At 34.7% G+C, this 16,562-nt stretch overlaps 1 protein-coding gene across 8 annotated transcripts in view; it reads right to left on the bottom strand.

Annotated features, from left to right (window-relative positions):
* The window catches only part of ANKRD17 (ankyrin repeat domain 17), a 166,146-nt gene that overhangs the window by 148,001 nt on the left and 1,583 nt on the right, over positions 1-16,562 (bottom strand). The gene's annotated exons all lie outside the window — the stretch shown is intronic.

Here is a 16,562-nt window from a genome sequence, read left to right on the forward strand (position 1 = left end):
CTGGAGAAGGGATACGCTACATGCCAGTATTCTTGGGCTTCCCTGGTGTCTCAGATGGTAAAGAATCCGCTTGCAATGCAGGGGACCTGGGTTCAATCCCTGGGTTGGGAAGATCCCCTGGAGGAAGGCATGGCAACTCACTCCAGTATTCTTGCCTGGAGAATCCCCATGGACAGAGGAACCTGGTGGGCAAAAGGTCCTGGGGTTGCAAAAAGTCAAACACGACTGAGTGACTAAGCACAGCACACTGGATGCTGGTAGCTTCCCCGGCAGCTCAGTAGTCCATGCAGTCATAAAGAGTCGGACACGACTTAGCAACTAAACAACAACATAGATGCTGGTGCTGAAAGGACCTTTACTTCTTCAGCAGAAATTTGGAAGAGAGGGAGGGAAGAAAGGAAAGAAAGAAGCCAAGCCGGCTTACAGGAAGAAAAATATACATACATACATATATATATATACACACACATGGATTTAAAAAGACCACTAAGTAAAGTGCAAAATATGGAAAATTACTTTGTTAACCATAAAATCCTACGGATGTTAGCTACTTACTAAAAAGTACAGGAAACTGCTTAGTGTTAACAACTAATTTTAAGGACCTTAAGCTTATACAAATGTAATACATATAAAGATGCACGTACTGAGCAGGTATAATCCAGTCTATTGTTCTATTATTTAAATATATGAAATGACAGATGATGAAATAGCTAAATTAATTGATTAACTATTTGGAAACATAAGACTAAGTTCCTATCTTCCTCCAAAGTCAATATAAATTCGAATCACATGAATTAAATGTAAAATTAAGAGGCTCAATAGCCAAGAGGTAGAAGCAACTCACATGTCCATCAATGGATGAATGGATAAAACAAAATGTAGTATATACATACAATAGAATATTTAGTCCTAGAACATGGATGAATCTTAAGCTAAATGAAATAAGCCAGTCACAAAGAGACAAGTACCATATGATTCTACATATATGAAGTATCTAGTCAAAAATCATAGAAACAGGAAGTAAACATTGGCTGCCAGGTACTGGAGAAAAGGGAAATGGAAAACTGTTGTCCAATGAGTATAGAACTTCAGTTTTACAAGATGAAAAAGTTCGGCAGATCTACTACACAACAATGTGAACGTATATAACATTACTTAGCTGTACACGTAAATGGCTAAAATAATAAATTTTATGTTGTATTGGTAGCCACAATTATTTTAATTATAAAAAATTAAGAAGTACACACTAAATTACTTAAACCACTAAACAATTACTTAACTATAAAGAGATCAAATAAAGCACTTGATCAAACTTCTAGCAGCTCAATGGCAAAACAGTTAAAAATAAAACATGTAAGGTTAAAAGTAAAAGGCTACATATAAATTAAATCTGTAAAGCACAATTTTTTTAAGACTGATGTAAGACTGAAATTATAGTTTCTCCCAATAAGTTTAAAACTCTAATATGAAATGAATAATCTCCATAGAAAATACAAATTAAAATGTTAATAAAATAAAACCCAACAGAATGTTAAAACTACATCATAATATTTCAAACACAGTTTAATATTAGTAAATTTATTATTGCAATTCACTATATGAATAGCTTGGGAGGGGGAAGAAAGAAATAATTATCTTTTCAATAGATGTCAAAAAAGCATTTGATAAAATTCAGTATACCTTTTCTGATACTATTTAGTAGGGTAAGAGAAAGAGATATATTAAATTGATAAAGTGAAAGTGTTAGTTGCTCTGTTGTGTCTGACTCTTTGCAACACCATGGACTGTAGCCCACCAGGCTTCTCAGCTTCTCTGTGCATGGAATTCTCCAGGCAAGAATACTTCAGTGTTTAGCCTTTCTTCTCCAGGGGATCATTCTGACTCAGGGATCGAACCCAGGTCTCCTGAATTGAACCACCAGGGAAGCTCATAAAGAATGGAGTATGTGTATGCGTGCATGCATGCTCAGTCACTCAGTTGTGCCCAACTCTTTGCGGTTCATGGACTGTAGCCTACTTTGTCCAGTAGGCTCCTTTGTCCACGGAATTTTCCAGGCAAGAATACTGGAGTGTGTTGCCATTTCCTACTTCAGGGGATCTTCCTGACTCAGGGATCGAACCCATGTCTCCTGCGTCTCCTGCTTTGGCAGGAGGATTCTTTACCACTAGCGCCACCTAGGAAGCCAAAATTAATATAGGATTATACTTGAAGACCAAACAGCACTTCCATTACAAGGGAAAGATAAAGATAGCCTATATTACTTTTATTCAGCATTTTGGGAGTATTCGAAACTGATGCAGTAAGAAAAGAAGAACCACAGATGTACATACTAAAAAAGAGAAGACAATCATTATTGGACTCAATATAGCATTTTAGTCAAAAAAAAAAACTGAGACGAATTAAGTTCAGTGGCCATATACACAAAGATGAAAATATTAAAATCAATATGTTCCTAGACTCCAAAAATAACTAAATTAGAAAGGGTAACAGAAGAAAAAATACCATTCAAGATAGCAATAAGAACTATAAATAATTTGGAATAAACTCCACAACAAATGTGTAAAACTTACATGAAAACTGTAAACTTTTATTAAACATAGACAAAGGACCTGAAAAATACAGGCATGCTATATTTTCAAGATAGGAATGTTTCGTACTATACATCTATCTCTCCTCAAATTAATCCAAATTTCAATGTATTTCAATCAAAATCTCAATAGGCATATTCAATGACAATTTACAAAAGCCATCTGACAAGTTAAACACACAATATCCCAAATTCTTGAAGATCAATATGGAAGAATTGCCTCTAAGACATGTTAACACATTAGGCTGAACCACAGAAATCATATTTTTGATGACTTGTGATGTACAAAAAACAATTTCAAAAGGTGCAACCTAACAGCTAAAATTGATATGGACATATGAATAAAACAAATAGCTGTTAGGAATTTGGGGATGTTAAAACACTTCAACTCCCCCCACTCTTACTACCCACAAATTCCTTTTAAAGTGGTAAGAAACAGATATGAGTCCACTGAAGTATTTAATACTAATAAAGCTTTGTCCAAGAGCAACAGAGCTGTCTATTTCTCACCCCAGTTAAATCTACCCAGGTACATACAAAAAGCTGAAAGGGAAGGTGGAAAAAAGTAGGGGAGAAAAGTTCCTGCAAACAATCCTGTACAGAGAAGGATATATAAGGTGAAACCTAAAAGATGAGAAGAAATGAAGGGCCAAGTGAAGACCATCCTGGAAAGAAAGTAAATAGACCCCAAGTGAGAAAGTCCACATGTTCTAAGAAAAAGGTCAGTGTGGTTAGAATGCACTGAAAGTGATACAAAATGAGGCTAGAACAACAAGGAGTAGGCATATAAAACCTTACAGCCAAGTTAGAAGTTTGGGCTTTAAGAGCAATGAGAAGTCAAATGATAATTTACATTTCAGAAAGACTAGCCTAAATGTTGCATGAATAATAAGTGAAATATGGTAGACAAGAGAAGAGAGCAAGATCAAATTAGGAAGCCGCTATATGAAGTCTAAGTAAGAAAACAGCAAGTGCCAAAGTAATGGCAACAAAGGTGGAGTGTGGTAGGAAGTTTCAAGGTATAATTTGGAGGTCTTATGTCCAATACCCTTTCCCTTCCCATTCTCCTACATCACCTTTTTGGCAACAGAAACAGTCACTTTGGGAAACCATTTCATGAGGTTCAAGTGGGAACAACCTCTCCTTGTCCACATCTTAGATGGAGTGGAAAAGACATGATGGAGGTCTGAACAAAACTCTTCTTCCATAGTTGAAGTTGCTGGTTCAGGAATGGACATGTGACCCAAGCAAGGCCAAAAAGATTATTTCAGGAACCAGGAGTGACTTTTTTTCTTATATTGCTAGCCATAAGAACAATGTAATCCTAAAATTATACTTATATAAGACGTTAATTATCTTCAATATCCACATTCCCTTTTTTCTTTTAGTAAAACACTTCTCCCACAAGTTATATCTGGGTATAATGGACACAGAGCAAGAGCTAGGTCTTAGGTATAGATGCATAACTAAGCTCTGGCCAATAGGATATAACATGAAGTTATGTTTGCAATTTCTTGGTCAATTCCTCAAAAGGAAGTTATCTGTGCTCATTTTTCTATTTCTTATTTCTCACAGGCTATGTATTAGTTTGCTAGGGCTGCCTTACAAAATATATAGACTGGGTGGCTTGAACAACAGCAGTTTATTTTCTCACAGTTATTAAAACTAGAAGTCCAAGATCAAGGTGCCAGTAGGCCTCTGAGGCCTCTCTCCTTAGCTTAGAGATGGCCATCTCACTGTGTCCTCACGTGGCCTTTCTCTGCATGCACACATCCCTGGGGTCTCTTTTTATGTCCACAGTTCTTCTTATAAGGATGCCTGTCAGACTGGATTAGAGAACATCCACATGACCTGACTTAACTTTAATTACCTTTTTAAAGTTATATTCTTACATATAACCATATCCTGAGATACTGGGGGTTAGGGTTTCAGCATGAATTTTGAGGAAATACAATTCAGATAATAACAGGATGAAACATGAACATAATGCTGGTAAGCCAATGATCAGACCTTGTAGATGAAGTTAACACTCTAAGGCAGAGCTGTTCAATAAAACTTTCTGTGATGACAGAAACGTTCTAGACCTTCATTCTCCAATATGGTAGCCACAAATGCTCATTTAATTAAATAAGATTAAAAATCCAGACTGTCAGTCATAGTAGCTACATTTCAAGCACGCACTAGCCATATGTGGCTAATCATTACCATACTAGACAGCACAGGTTAAGTGATGGTATAACAAAAGATCAGAAACTTAAGCTACACAAAATGACCTGAAGATAGTGACTACCCCCAGGTTATCACATAATCTTCCTTGCTTGAACTTCATGTGTTTTGGAGTCTTTTTGTTCCAATAAGCTATCCTATACTGTAACTAATCAAAAAACTCTGATAAGGTTTAGAAGAACAGGTGGCAAGGAAGCATATTTCAGGCTGGGAACCTAGCAACCTCTGTTATGCAGAAGCAAAACCATTTTGTAAAACTCTTGCCTGCAATAATGAGTAAGGCAAATCACCTAACTACCAGGTATGGGGCTATAAGAAAAGCAGTTAGAAAAACTAAAAACACTGATGTGTTAGCTGTTTAATGAATGACTAGAAACAGCAACTCACCTATGAGTTTAAGCAGTTTGTAAGCAGAGATAGGGGAGAAGGCAATGGCACCCCACTCCAGTACTCTTGCCTGGAAAATCCCATGGGTGGCGGAGCCTGGTAGGCTGCAGTCCATGGAGTTGCTAAGAGTCGGACACGACTGAGCAACTTCACTTTCACTTTTCACTTTCATGCATTGGAGAAGGAAATGGCAGCCCACTCCAGTACTATTGCCTGGAGAATCCCAGGGATGGGGGAGCCTGGTTGGCTTCCATCTATGGGATCGAACAGAGTCAGACACGACTGAAGCGACTTAGCAGCAGCAGCAAGCAGAAATAGATATAAAAATAGTGCCACTGAGAGAAGATCTCTCTATAGCAAACTCTACCTGTAAGAGCCCAGTAATCTGGAGGTCTCTTGGGTTTGGGAAAGGCAAGTGTCTTGCAATTCCAAATACCACGAGTTAACTTTGTGACCTCAAAGATTCTTCGTCAGATATAGCAAAGATCAGGTAAAGAGTGCTGCTTTCCCACCTATGATGATTTTTGATGGGTCAAGTTGGTTAGGGAAAACTAAGAGGAAAGAAGGGCAACAGTCATTTTGTAAATACTTTCTCTCAGTTATTCAAACACTAGTCTAGGTGCTGCTCTTTGGGATTGCATGGGGGGATTTGCAGATATAGTTAAAGTCTCTAATAAGTTGATTGTTTTAAGCCAGAGTGATCACCTTTACTGAGCCTAAATTAGTCAGATGAGCTTGTAAAAGATTGGGTTCTTCCTGATGAGTGTGACTCCAAATACTAAGTCTATAACTGGTAACCCTTCGCTGGATATTTCTTTCCTAATTGCCTATGAACAACAGCTTCAGCATATATCCGTGGGTTCCAGCTTGGGTGAACTCTTAACAAACTCCTTACCTTACAAATTTCATATTTGTTAGCCAGCCCTCAGAATTGTATAAACCAATTCCTTGTATGCTCTTAATACCTACCTACCTACCTATCTACATACCTAACATATATAAATCTACTCATTCTGCCTCTCTGGTTAAACTGTGACTGATATGTCACCTGAGCTAAACATTTCAGATGCTCTCAAGGAAGCCAGGTAACACAGGGAGAAAGGAAAAAGTCTAGAAGAGAGAGGAGAATGAGCTGATTTCAAAAAATATAACAAAAAGAGATCTTCTGCTGTAGTTAGTATCACATGGTGCTAACTTAGAAATCAATTAAATAAATGTTTGAGTTTTACCATCAAACCACATTACTGGCCTATAAAACTCTATAACTGAAGTTTAAGTAACCCTGCAGCCTCTAAATGTATGCCAACTGGTATGGTGCTATAAAACTTTGCAATCTTAGGAATGTCACACTCTCAAATACCTACTACTTCAGATGCAGCAAAGGAGGATAACAAGAAAGAATCACCTAAGAACAAAGCCAAGGATACACACAATAGTCAAAAAGGCATTTCTCCTATAGAGCAAAACCAAGAATTTTATCAAGGATTTTACATAGCTGCCAGGGCAGTCTTCTGTCCAGAAGGATTTCATTATTACTATGGACCAATGACTGTGGTCTACCTATTCTTTTCTTCTCCAAAGAAGCTATTATTATGATTATCCTGTTCCTACTCACCACTGTACAATGGGTTGAGCAAAAGAAGGATAGATAATGTTGTTTATTTTACAGACACCTGGACTGAATTAAGGAGAAAAGCATTATGCAGACATCCTACACTGACCTATATGTAGTTTCCAGCTAGGGCTCTGGATAGATTCTCTTGAGAAAGAAAACTACACATTGGAAGAAAGGTTTGTACAACTGTTAAGTGGCCAGAAGTTTCAGTCTGGTACTCAAGAAGGTTTAAATCGGAGACATAAACTTGAGTCATTAGCAACTGCATATATAAAGACACAAAATGAGATAAAAACACCTAAAAAGTGAGCAGATACAAGACGAAAAGGTCCAGGAAGAGCAATGTGGTACCAAATAACCAAAGGATATACAATGAAGGAGGTAGGAGCAAGCAGTAAGACCAAAAAAACCAGTTAGTAATGTAAAAACAGGAGAGGCTGGTATTACACCAGCAAAGAGAACAGTACTTTTTAAGAGACAAGGATTGGTCAACAGGGTCAAATGCTAATGAAACAATTAAATACTACATCCAAAACAAAAGCCATGTATCTTTGGGGGAAAAATCAGAAATACCAAAAGAAACTATCTAAGAAATTTTGTTTAAATACTAGGGTAAAGAAGGTCTCTAGAAGTCATATTTCTAGAACTTATTACAAAAAAATAAAAAATTTTCTACATTGTAGAAATACAGTAAACTGATAGAGAATATGTGTAACAAATGACACCATGAAGGATTAATAGCCATAAATATAGATACAACCACATACCACTAAAAGAAAAAAAAACGCTAGAATAATAAGGATAAAAGAGGAAAATTTCAAAATAAATCCAAATAAAATATAACCATGAAAATTTGCTCAATGTCAACAGTAATAAGGAGAATGAAGACAAAACCAAAACACTAATTTTTATTTAACAGATTTTAAAAACTAAGATGATCAAATCCAATATCATTCTTAAACATTTTTGAAAGAAGTAAAACGAGAGAATTTATCAAATGTAGTACGTGAATAACTTCTCACCCTCAAATTCCATTTCCAGGAATCCATTCCAAAGAAATACATTTGTAGTCAAAAATAATGTAAAAGGATGTTTGCTTCAACAATGTATAATATGTATAGCAATGTACTGAAACAGTCTAAATGTCTACCAACATAAAAGATCAAATAAACTACAAACAGCACACTATGAAACATTCATAAGTAAATGAGACCAAGTCAAATCTTAATATACTCTCAGACACACCCCTCAACACACACACCCACACTCACCCCTTCTCTCTCATTCACTTACTATCACCAAGAAAGAAACTAAAACATTTGACATACACCAAACTAGCAGTGTTTACTCTAAGCGCTGGATAAAACCTTTATGTGTTAGAAGACTCTATTTTTTTTAAAGTATGCAAGTATCACTAGTTCTTACAGCTAAATAAGTATGTAATCATTACATGAAAACATCTCCTTAACTGATATGTTCTAAGAATGATCACAAATGAAACACAGAAGACAAAATGTGTAAGTGACAGCTCTGCTTTGTATAACAATTTGATTAATATACATGAAGAAAAAAGAATGCAAAGATGATTTCAAATAATAATGATTAATTCTGGAAAGAGGATTATAAGTGATTTTTGTATTTCTCAGATTTCTTTGATTTTGCCAAACTTTCAACAAATATCTGTAAGTTTCTACAAATATGTACACTTAATTATAGGAACTCAAAGCATCACTGACTCAATGGACATGAATTTGAGTAAACTCCAGGAGACAGTGGGGAACAGAGGAGTCTGGAGTGCTACGGTCAATAGGGCTGCAGAATTGGACACAACTTAGGAAATGAATTAAAACAATTATATAAACACTGTATTTAAAATCCAACTTAAAAGATATTTAACGTTACATTCTGCACTGTCCTGTAATTCAATTTTTCATATTTTTACACATCTCTACCTGTAGCAACCATAAGCATATTAGTATAGCTACCTCTTTTCTTACAAAATCTTCAAGGTCAAATTAGAATGGATGATTCTTTGGTGTAATTTAGTAGTCTTGGACACTCTAAAAAAAGTCACATACAGATCTCATTGTTAAAAGAAAAAAAGAGCATAATACCAAGAATTAGTGAGTATTCTAAGAGACACACATAAAAGATATAGAGTCCACCCCACTGGTATGCAAAAACAGAACAATCTCTATAATGAAACCAGTTCTAAAAGCAAACAGATACACTGAAAAATGTTAGACTTCCAGGTAATTACACAGGATTAAAAACATCCTCACAGTTTTTAATTATTATTAATTTTGTCTCAATGAGATTTAAATTTCATGAAGCTGGGAATAATGTCTCAGTGTTTCCAAAATCCTCATAATTCCTAAGTAGTTATGCTAGGTCTCAATAATGCATCTTAAAAAAAACTTAGAAAAATATACTAATAGCGATACCTATCTTCTAAAAACCATAAAAAACACAATTCCAACACTGTGCTAAGTTTTCATGTATGCAAGTTTAAAAGTTTTCCTAACTATAATGCATACAGCTATGATTTTAAATATGGCTAACTCATATTCACTGAGAAGGAAATGACTGAGACTATTACAACATAGACTAAAAACAGCCACACATAGCAGATACACAATAAATGTTCGGCAAGTAAAAGAATTAACTCCTATACTGAATCTCACACCAGAAAGAACTACACTAGAGGCTTTGCAACAGGACTAGTTTTGTTATTAACTTCATATAAAAAACAAGAGGGAAACGTGGCACAGAGAAGGAAAAAGACAATATTGGGGGTCAAAGACAGAATTGGAAATAGACCTGGTATAACACAAACATAAGATTTCCTTTTCTTCTCAGGTTTCAGGTTTAGGGCAAAAGGAAAGAAAAGGAATAGAACTTCATGTTAATATTTTTTTATTCCAAATTCAAAACTGACAACACCAATTTTTCTACAGATCTCTCTGAAATATTTTTCACTCAAAGGTTCTTTAATTGAAAAACAATTCACAAGGAAAAACCAGACCAAGAATTAATTTTAGGACAGGTCTTTATTTCTTCACTTTTCTTTTTTTCTTTTCTGTTCTGTTCTTTTATTGGGGGCAGGGAGGATTAAAAAAATGGAAGATTAAATGAGAGTAAATGATAGCTTGAGAGGAGAATATGCCCTGCTAGAGATGCGTAGCTACAAACTAGTTTCATATATTTGCCATGTTTAGTCTATACTTTCAAATAATCTCAAGAAATGAGTTTACTTATTTTCAAAATTGAACTAACACTATCTAATACAGCTCACATTTTCTTCACTTTGTGACTCTATGTGAGTTACTGGAGTAATGAGAATATAACTGTATAATCTGCAGTCCTCCTTGATCATGGAATCCATCCCCATCCAATCAGTTTTCAGCTCTCGCTCTAGAACTTGCCTAGTTTTGGTCATCATTTCATTTTCATGGTACAGCAGACAGAAATACATATAACCTATTTTGTGCAGTTGTACCTTATCATTATTTAAAATAAGAATTATGACTTTGGTTATCTCCAAAACCTTATTCAATCTTGTTCAACATTATACTGCACTTTTACTGAAAAAGCAGGCTTTCTTTCAGACCATTTAATCAAAAAAGCTCATTTTTTACCTGACTCATATAACCCTATTTAACCTTTTTAATCTATTCTCAATAATCTTGTTGTCCATTTCCATCAGCACAATTCAACAATACCTGCATACTTTGAGACTTTATTATGTCAAAATTATTTATAAAAACAATAATATCGGCTCTATAAAGAATTCGTAAAGTACCGTGATCTTTACATTTTTTTCTACTTGACCCACTTTTATCTCTAGCTTCACCCTGAAAGAAACTTAAAAAGCCAACTCTAAAAAGATCAGGTAATGTTTATGAGTTTCACAGGATGACAGAAGTCAACCGAAGTTATGCTTTCAATAATTAGGTCTATATCGATTTTTTCACAGCATTTTTGGGGAAGATAAAATTTCCAGCATGTCCCTTTTCAATAATTAAAACCCTAAATTTACAAATCATGATAAAATAATACCTATAATGCTCCACAATTCCACTTGCACTTTGACTGGATAAAAATAGTTTCTAAAGACAAAAGAAAAAAAAAGTTAAGTAAAAACACTAAGGCAGAAAGGGTATTTTGCTTCTGTGTGGCAAGTGGATAGGTACAACTCTACCATAAAGGTAAGGTTCCAGGGACTAGAAGGAGTATTCATATTTATCTACCACCTTCTATTTCCTAATGACTTGTTTTTTCAAAAGGTGAAAGCTGAAAGAAGTCAGATTTGGCATAGGCTACCATGGATGTTGGTGCCCCCTATCGGTCCTAACAAAAATATAAGTAGTATCAGTAGGCAGTAATTCACATATCATTATGAAGTGAAAATTCCTTCTCATCTATAATAAAGTATGGAAAAATTACAAGGAAGCTCATTACATCCACATTTTCTAACCCACTAAATTATCCTTACAAAAATGCATAAAAAACTACAGAGTGCAAACACACTGTTTCAAGGACCTGAAAATCGACCTCCTAGTCAACAGCTGGTTGACTTTGGATGTCAGTAGAAGCAAACTAGCGAATAGTCCAGTCAATTTCTGGGAGTCAAAACATACTGCTTTGATGATTATTCCACATCGAAAATTTTAAAATACTAACTCCAATTAAGTTGGTGAAGTTAATGACGAGACTAAACTGAATAATTATAATCTAATAAAAGCATCTGACAGGGGTCCACCATAAATAGTTGCAACCAAGTTCTATAACCTTAAGACTTAAGATTTGAGGTCCCAAATATTTCCAGAGTAAGCGACTAAAGACGATATATTTACAAACTATTTTTACTTCAGAGATCCGACTTCACCAAAACCTGACACAGGTATAACACACATGGTATAGTACTGGTAGAATACAGTAGAGGTATAGAGATGCAGAAGACAAGGGTTTCTGTCTTCAGATCTGACAGAACACAGCAGACTAGATAAAAGCGTTTCATCAATTAAAAGGCAAAATATAAGGATTTAAGAGGAGAGTAGGCATAGTGTTAATTAACCAGGAAAACAAATAAATTTTGGATCTCCTACTTCACAACACAATTATGCCTTCTTCATTACCACATTACCTTAGAAACAAGTTTCCCAATTCTAAACAATCCATATAAATGCTTGCCTAATTTCCTACAACCACTGAAGTAAGAATGTTTCAGGAGGGAGGGAAGTCAAATGCTTCTCTGAATATGGTATCTAATGGAAGTTTTACACACATACTATAGGTGAAGGGAAGAAAAGGAAAAAAAAAATATATATATATAAGCACCTTCAACAAAATCTTGAGTTTATTTAACTCCAAGGTATTCTTAGCTTATCCAGACCCCAACTTAACATCTCCTATTTAAAAGGAATTTTTTTTTCTTAGCTTAATAAAGATAACCTTGAAATGTTTAAGTCTTAAAAGGCAGGGAGAAGCAAAAGATTGCCAGTAGAGGAGGTGGTTTTCACTATAAAGCTTCATTATGTTAACTGCTAATTCTAAATGGTGAAAATGTGAATATACTTATCTGTGCTCTCTGTATTTCTCCTCCCAACCCACCAACTTTATAGAACAAGAAAAGCAATGTTCAGGGTAGGTAATTTGTCTTCAGTGACTACCTTACTACCAAAAAGTATCCTCCCCTATGTCATCTGAATTTATTTTAACTTTAGCTGATATGTCAACATCAGATAAAGTTGTACTCAACATCATACAGCATAACAGAGCATGTCAATATATGAATGAATAGGCAGGCTTTGAATCAAAGGTTAAGTTCCACTTTGCCACTTAGCAGCTATGTGGCCCTGAAGAAGTTACCTAAAACCCTTCTAACCCTGTATCTTTGCATTTTAAATGAATATGATGAATATCCCCTCCCAACATTTGTATACCTCTCATACTTTATTCGGGATATACATTTAACCATTTGCTTTCACTCTCATACTTCCTCAAACTTTTATTTAATCATTGGTGCATTTTAAATCAGTGTGTCTTAAAATAGTTTTGCTCACTGTTACTTACTTAATACAGCAAAATTCCTCCTGTATAATAGAAACTACAAACATTTATGAATAATGAAACAAATATGATGACATCATAGCACTACGGTGAAAATGGGAATATATGAAAACTAAATTCACTCATTTAATTCTCAAAACAATGCTGTAAGGTAGAATCTACTATTATCATCATTTAAATATGAGGAAACCGGAGTGACATTAGGTAACTTGCCCAAGATTACAAATGTGTGTGATGGATCAAGGGTATGAATTCAAGCTCCATTCCTGCCCTTAACCATTACATTAGACTGGTACTGAATAATAGTTTGTATTATGCTTTCAAAATGTAAATCTCCCTAAGGTACTCGATTTGATAAATATAAATCTATCTTTAGGTACTTATCAGGCAATCAACAATCAATGTCTTGGTTTAAATGGCTTTCCCTTAATACCTATGAGCTCACTATTACTAAGAGAAGTAATTAAGTAATTGAACGATGTTAAAATCCAAATTTCAGTTATTGGACAGCCATGGATCCAAGAAGGAAGGAACTCTATACCTACTCTTGGTTTCCTAAATGAATTCTGGATCTTCCTTAGTTATTAGTTATTCACTGAAAAAATTTTTATTAAGTACTATGCTCAAGCAGAATAGGATACAAGATTAATTATAACAGAACCACTGTCTCAAAGATCTTACCATCTTATTTATAAATACTGCTTTGTCAATTAAGAGGTGAAACAGGGCAACAGATAAGCTTCTATGGGCTAATCTGGGATTCTACCATAACAACAGAGGAACTTGGCATTTTTCTATGAAAAAACTAACAACAAAAAACAAAAAAAAAGATTTGGAATTGAACTTGAGGAAACGTAATCTACTTCTGAAACAACCCTAGGTCTTTGATGTCTGTCTATAAACAGATGCTCCCTGGCCTTGCAAATCCTTTCAAAAGTGAATGAATAAGTTAAGTCCTAACTTATTTACTGGGCTCCCTTTGTATGAAATAGCTTCACTAGGTTTGTTACTTAAATTTAAAACCTCAAATTACCTACCAAATATAGATGGAATTCTGATCAACTCCTACTGTATTAAATTTTATGCATCTTTAACAAAAATGTTAACTTTTGAACATGAGTTCTACCTTTAATAGCAAGCTATTAAAGGCATCAGTGTCTGCTTTAGCAAACACTGATGCCATTCAATTACATTTAAAAATAGGTTCAACAGAATGTAATGTTGTTTATGAAATGGAGTATCAACTCCTGCAATTTCCGTATTTTTTTCTTACACTATTCAAATTAAACTATTTAATTCATTTAATCCACTAGTCAGTAAAGTGCATCAGAGTTTTTATGTTAGGAAATACATTTCCATCTATTTTCCATATTGGTCAGTCACTCATTGAAAGCTGAGAGAATTATTATAATTTTCAATTTTTGATCTAAGGTTTTGCATCAGATTGGGGAGGTGGGTAAAGGAATATCTGAAGTTGCACAAATTATCTGCAACATGGTTATCCTATTCTGAAATACTGAAGAGAAAATCCAATTCTCAATAACCTACACTAACATTTAGAAAAAGTTAGATTCTTTTTCTTAAACATTCAAATAAAGCTTTTATTTAAATTGAATCTCCTTTCCTTCCAATGTTCCCTCTTTCAGAAAATATGCAAAATATCCTGCTAGCATTTCATCAAAGTACACATAGATATTTTTTGTTATATTACCCTCCACTTTTTCAAGTTAAATAACTGCAAAACCATAACCTTTTGATGATTTTTATCTGAAGGAGAATCTCAAAGATGCAATCCATATTTTTCATCGTGTAGCAATAACAGGATGACTTAGAGAAAGGACTTAAGTACAACTATCAGCCATTAAGATTTCCTAGCTTTGTAAAGTTAAAGTTCTGCTGACATGTCGATAAAATGGTAGTAAAACGAAAAACACTGCGCAACTCATCCATTTAGCTTATAGAGTACAGATAAATAAATAAAGCTAATCAAGGATGGAGGCAGGTGCAGAGACATACCGTACTTCTCTTTGCTTATCCTTCATCATGTACCTATATAGACTTATTTTTAATAGTTGTGCTTTCTTCCACTTATTTTTCCTGACTCATCTCCATAACAAATGACAAACCCATTGTTTATACTGCTGGACAGAAGACAGAATAAAGCATATTAAAAATAAAGAAAACACTTCTCTAACTGATCAGTCAACATATATCACTATCTTCCAAGGAAAACCAAACCCAACTTACAAAACTAACACCACTATAAGCTTGAGCCTATTCTACATGATTTAATGAATTACTAAGTTTTGCTTATTAAGCCAAATTCCAATGGACAGAACTATCTAGATATGTAAAGTTTAGAGACAAATAATATTTCAGTAAGTACTGCACTCAACTTGATATTAAGTTCCAAACCAGAGCTTGACATTTTGTTAGAGAATTTAAAATTTTAATAAAATATGGGTATTTTGCACAAGCTGTTTGACTGTGTTGGCTTGCAACGGACTGCCTATTTTTTGAAAGAGGTCAGGAGAGGGATACAGGGACTAAACTGTCATGGAAAGTATACTGGTCTGAATCATCACAAAACTTTGATTTCCACTTTTGTTGCTACCATCACTGTCAGTTGCCTCTAAAAAAAAAAAAAATTGTTATCCTCATTTTTAAAATAAGAAGGTTGGATGAGATTATTTCTAAAATGTTTTCTCGTCTCTGTAAAAATAATGCAATTGAAGAGTTCTAACTACCATAACAGATTTTACTGGAAATAAGGATCCTGTTCCATCCTTTTTTCACTGTTTCATATGCAAGTTGAGCTATACACTATTCTGAAACATTCAACTAGGTCAATACAAAATCTATCAATACAAACCTACCCTTAGAATTCAGTAGGCTAAACAGGAATAGTAGCAAGTGCCCATTTTTTTGGTATACATACTTCCAACGATTACATCTCTTCAGATATAACTTCATTCAGTTTGAGGTAAAAGAGAATCTATTCTTCTACTAATAGACAAGTCTCAAATTCTTCAAAAGGTTATTTCTTTATTTGAAATTAGGGAACCCAACTTCCAATAATGCAATTTTCAAAAAATTGTATCAAAATAAGCCTTGTATCAAAATAAGCTATTTGTGGAAGAGAATAAATGGCAAGTGGTACTTTTATATAATTTAGTTGTTCTCTCTTATAACTAAATTTATAATCAGCCTTTAAAAAGCGGTTTTCCTTCTGTTGCCTTAAGTTACAACTTCTTTCTTCAGATCGAGATTTTCTAGCTTCCATTTCAGGAAGCAGACAAGAGAGTTACAAAAGACCTGCTAACTAGTAAGGCCAACTCTTAGCTTGTTCTCAGTATGATGTTTTACTGAGCTTTTGGTTAAATGCCTTCTTTGAAGAATGAGGGCCTGCAACGCCGCCTGTCTGTGAACCCAGGAAAAATTATAAACAGTTATGAAACCAGATCACTAGGACAGACCAAGAGGCCTTCTTCCTATTCCAACTCACCACAACCAAGCCTGGCTCCCAAGCAGCCTCTTAGGCTGCTCCACATTCTGTGAAAAGCAACAGGGCCTAGCTTAATTCTTCCTCACCAAGGAAGCATTTGAAAATGTATGAGTATGTACATGTAAGGATCAAATACATTTTTCATCCACTGAGTCATATATCAATGTAAA

This window comes from Bos javanicus, chromosome 6, assembly GCF_032452875.1.
Source record: "Bos javanicus breed banteng chromosome 6, ARS-OSU_banteng_1.0, whole genome shotgun sequence".
In the NCBI taxonomy this organism is placed as follows: domain Eukaryota; kingdom Metazoa; phylum Chordata; class Mammalia; order Artiodactyla; family Bovidae; genus Bos; species Bos javanicus.